This window comes from Ctenocephalides felis, unplaced genomic scaffold (assembly GCF_003426905.1).
Source record: "Ctenocephalides felis isolate EL2017-DRISC unplaced genomic scaffold, ASM342690v1 CF-g0.4_SCAFFOLD_03571, whole genome shotgun sequence".
NCBI classification, from domain to species: Eukaryota; Metazoa; Arthropoda; class Insecta; order Siphonaptera; family Pulicidae; genus Ctenocephalides; species Ctenocephalides felis.
Genome location: NW_020539725.1, coordinates 9,699,756 through 9,705,128, shown reverse-complemented (window position 1 = coordinate 9,705,128; position 5,373 = coordinate 9,699,756).

Below are 5,373 nucleotides of genomic sequence, written 5' to 3'. Positions count from 1 at the left end.
AAAAAAAAACTATAATTAAGAACTATCAATTACATAACCTTGTAATTTTTTTCATAAAAAACTCGTTCACCCAAGCCTAAGATGCGCAACTCTCAATTGATGCATTCAGTGGTTGGGCTTTTGAAAACTTCTCTGTTAATATGAACAATTATTAAGAATTTTTATTTTGATAAGCTTTTTCAATATTTATGATTTGAAATTTTAGAAATGGCTTGCAAAATCCTATTAAAAGGGCGTGCAATTGAAATTTCTGCCTTTAAATGTGTACCATTGTGCATCATATGGCGTAATCATAAAATCATCAAATGTGTGTTATTTAACGGAACAACATTAACTAGTGGTGTATGGCATCGTGCCTTAAGACAAATTGCTGGAACTTCCAGTATCCTAATGAAATATTCAAGAAATAGAAAATGTTTTCAAATAGATTATTATAATTATTTGAACTATATAGTGAAGTGATTTAGAACTTTAACTAGAATTAGAATTAAATTCCAAATTATTTTTCAAAATTCAGAATTTTTTTTATGAAAATATTTTTTTTTAATTTCTTTACCCAAAAGAAATCGTTTCGTCAACACAAGTATAAAGTTTTTTAAATATTTTAAATCGGATGCCTAGTTCTCTCAAAAACTGCCATTTTGCACGTTTATCTCTATATCTACGAAACGGCTGGACCTGCCTTTGCAAAAATCTAACCACCATTACGAATCGAATGTTTTTTGAATCATAGAAATCGGTTGATCCGTTCTCTTAAAAACCGACATTTTTTGCGCTTTTCGCTCCATATCTCCAAAGCCGCTTCACCTGCCTTTGCCAAAAACTAATCAGCACATCTCCCTATCAATAGAAATCGATTGCTTTTTGAATTTTTCAAATCGGTTAATTCATACGCCCGAAATCGTCGACAAAATATCTCTCCACACACACACACATCCATATATTCTGAGGTATGCCAAAATGTTCAGAAACCTCTGAAACGTGAAGATATGCTAAAATTTTCATTTTCGATTCTTGGCCCATTACAATAACTTACCCTACAGGAAGTTAAAAATATATCTTGCTTGCAAAGATGGTCATAAGCACTTTTTGTTGCTCTATCCGTTAAATTTACAAGGGTGTTTGTCAGTTCGTCAAATAAATAAAGATATAAAACAATATGATACCTAGATCATTTTATATTTATCTAAAAAACAAAAGTGTCCTGCAGCTTTCGAATGGGCAAAAACTTCCAAGCGCACATTGTGCCTCCATCCAAAAAACTAACATAAAATATAATGAACAAATAAATTTGATTGAAAAAAATAGAGGAATGAGATTGATATAGTAAAACACACGCCGTGATGCGTGCGCAAGACCCGTGGAGTTTTTCTTATTTCTCTTAGAAATCTAAATTAACCCTTTCCCTCACGTAACGACTTCAATTCTTCATCTTGCAGGTGCTATTCGTTCCCACGCAATTTTTTGTCAAATTCGTGATCGCGCCGAACACGCTTTAATGCATGTGCATTTGCACCCTACGGGCATTATACACACACACACACACTTATTATATTACAGGATTAAACCAGCGCTGGTAATCTGATATCAAGCAGTAGTAATCAATTGTTCACTTCACAAACTAAAATATAGTGTGCAAATATGTTTGCAATTAAAAATAGTCCTCGTGAGTACTGTGGTGTAAAATAGAATTACGTAATCTCTCACATAGTATAGAGCCACTTTCTGATTATTAAACAAAAACACATATGAAAAATGAATGTTATATATTTCATTTCACTATATTTTATAGTTCTTTTTCATTTGTTTTTAGTATTATTTTAATAATAATTAGCTCTTGTAGATATGCCACTGGGGGTATCTTCTAATTTGTAATTAACTATTTTACCATATTTATACAGATTGCAAAATAAAATTGAATAAAAAAACCACTGCAGAAAAGTGTTAAATTTTTTCGTCAATGTTTTAGCCCACAATTTTAATCGATTTTAAAAATTCAAAAAATTTTCGAAAGATTTTGGTTGAGAATTGCGCTGTTTAGTTTTTGGTAACGATCGGTCGAGCCATTTCTTAGTAATCTATTGTTAAAACAAAAAACCCTACTTTTTTATAGAACATTTTTGACAAAATATGGTCTTGAAGAATACTAAAAAATTTTACTTACTACCCTACGACAAGTGGTTAATTATGAAAATTCAAAAAAGTTTGCAAAATTTCCTACTTATATAGCAAAAATGTCATGGCACTTCTGTGATATAATGGGACAAAATTTGATTTTCATCGATTTCAAAATTCGTTGAAACTCATTAAGAAAGACCCTGATTAGTTTTGCCAAACAATCGGTCAAGCAGTTTCTTCAAAATTAACAGAGAGTGCACAATTTTTCTCCATGTTTTTGTAAGAAATCCTGAACGGACTTTGAAAATTGAAAACTGGTTGGAAAGGTATCATTTGGAAATCGTGCTGATTAGTTTTTGACAAAGATCAGACGCCAGTTTCTTTGTAATTAAATGATAAAAAAAATATTTTAGAGTGTTTTCAATGAAATTTAACATTCCAACAAAGTTTATGCATTAAACGAGAACCTTAAAATAGTATAAGCCTACGAAATTAAATTATATAATATTTTTAAGATTGGGAATAATACGCTTCGTTTTTAGGATATATGAGCACGTGTGTGATTACAAATAATATAAGTTGTTTGAAACATAATTGAAAATTGCATTGATTAATTTTTAGCGAAAGTGAAAAGTTTATTGTCGAAATAAATAGTTGAAAGTTTCATGTAAATAGCTAAATATCGATTTCCATCGATTATTACAAAGTTTACACGAAAAGCTAGTTCAAGGCAAAATGCTATACCTAATTTCCTTATATTTTAATAATTATTAACTTAATATATTTTAGATGTTTAATTGTAAATTTGGAGATCTCTACACTTACAAAGTAGTTAAAATATAATTAAACCAACTGATCAATATAAGTATTAAATATTAAAATATAAATGTTGATATGTCTAATTGTTATGATTGATAATTTCATCGCAAAATAATTAAGATGATTATCGGATTATTTTCAAAAACAGAACAAAATATATTGACCAAAATTATGTGAAAAGAAGGCGCTCATAATTTTCTCATATTTTATAAAAGAAAACTAAAGAAATAAACTAAAGTTTTTCACAGACTACGTTCGTTAATACTCGATTGAAGCATTCAGACCAACAACATAAATATGTAATTACAAGTAACATGATATACCATACCTTTGAATTTGCAAAAGCGAAGTGTATGTGATAATAATCCTTGTAATATTTTTTCATATTTTCATCTATTCCATCCTGAACATCAGCAAATTTAGTCGTTCTTAAGACATGTTTAAATCGAATCCTTATCCAGTGTTTGGACGTCCTAGTCTGTTGGTAATTCTTGGAATATTAACTCCTAAAAATATATATAAACTCGTTAATTAAAGTATTTAATTTGAAAAAAGATTTAATAGAATCTCTTCTCTTTCTCTCTTGCTTTTGTAAATTGCTCTCCGAACAACATAGTAAAATCAAAATGTTTATTTAATCAAATTAAAAGAAATTTATTATAAATGATGAAATATGCTTTTCATAATATAACCGTATATTAATACACGTGTTTTTTTTCATTAATTGATTGAATGATGTCAAATAATTTGCAATTCCTTCACTTCAATTTGCCCTTTTTCGTACATTCCCACCATGTGTAAGCCGACATCAATGGGCCATTGTATAAATAACAACTTATTCGACAATCTTACCGCGGGTCTCGCAGTAAGCATCATCCCTAACTATAGGGGTTGTCAGGGCGTGCCGATCGCGCGTCTGGCTCACGTCCATCTACCTTTTGTGTCACCAAAAAATAGGCTGTTTACACTATAAAAATTTACATTATGGAAAAGATGGTGGGAAGAAAATTAACAAAACAAACAAAAACAAGTGGTGCATGGAATCGTGCGAAAAATGAATCATAATTTAAAAATTTTAAAAGCTTTAAATTTTTGGAAAATTTTGATCTTTTGTAAAGCGATCAAGCATTGTAGTTGTTTTAGAGATATTTTTTTTAATTATTGTTACAACAGCAATGAGAACTCTTACTATGAGATAAAATTAAACATTAAATATTATTGCTAGTACTGAACCCATAGAAAACTATACAAAAATTTTTACTGTTTATTATAATCTCTATGGATTATCTGCTAATTTGATGTGCATATGTGTAAAGATCATTTTTTATCGTCATTTTTAGCTCTTTACGCTTGAAAAAAATCTTAAAAATCGCTGCATCAGCCTTTTCATAAATTTGATCAATTTTTCATTACGTCAATAAAACTAAAATATTTTTTGAATCGTTCAAATCGAATACTGCGTTATCTCAAAAACTAAATTGCCGATTTTGGCTGTTTTTGCCCCATATCTCTGAAACGGATGGACCTGTCTTTGCCAAAACCAATCAGCATGTTCCAAAAACAGTAATTGAATGTTTGTCGAATCATTCAAAACGCTTCACCCGTGCTCTCAAAATCGTTGATGAAAAATTTTATCCAAATATACATAAATACATAGATTTTTTGCTATACATAGAACTATGGTAAATTGATTATATTAAAGCTCATATAGTTTAAAATTTTGCGATTGTTCATTACGAGCTTTCAACTCATTATAATGTAAGAAACTTCTATTAAAACAAATTAATAACTAGTGGTGTATGGCATCGTGCCTTAAGGCAAATTGCTGGAACTTCCCGTACCGTAACGAATATGTTCGAGAAATATTAAACGTTTTCAGATATAGATTATTATAAATACTATAACATTGTCTAATATTTATATGAATTATATAAACTGAATTACAAAGTCAAAATTATTTGTTTAAAGTATATAAGTGAGCTTTAGAACTTTGCTTTTTCAAAACTTTTTTGTTAAAAAGCAATTATTTTGTCATAACAAGCAGAAAGTTTTTTTAATCATTCAAATTGGATGCTGAGTTCTCACAAAAACAGCCATATTTTGCACATTTAGCTCGATATCTCCGAAACGGCTGGATCTGCCTTTGCCAAAAACTAATCACCACTTCTCCGCATCAATAGGAATCGAATGGTTTTTAAATCATTCAAATCGGGTGCTCCGTTCTTTCAAAAACTCGATTTCTATTTTCTGCATTCTTTGCTCCGAATCTCCGAAACGGCTGGACCTGCCTTTGCCAAAAACTTATCAGCATATCTCCCTATCAATAGGAATCGAATGTTTTTTGAACCATTCATATATAATAGCTTGATCCGTGCGCCCGAAAACGTAAAGGAAAAATTGTATCCATACATACATACACACACCCATCCATTTTTT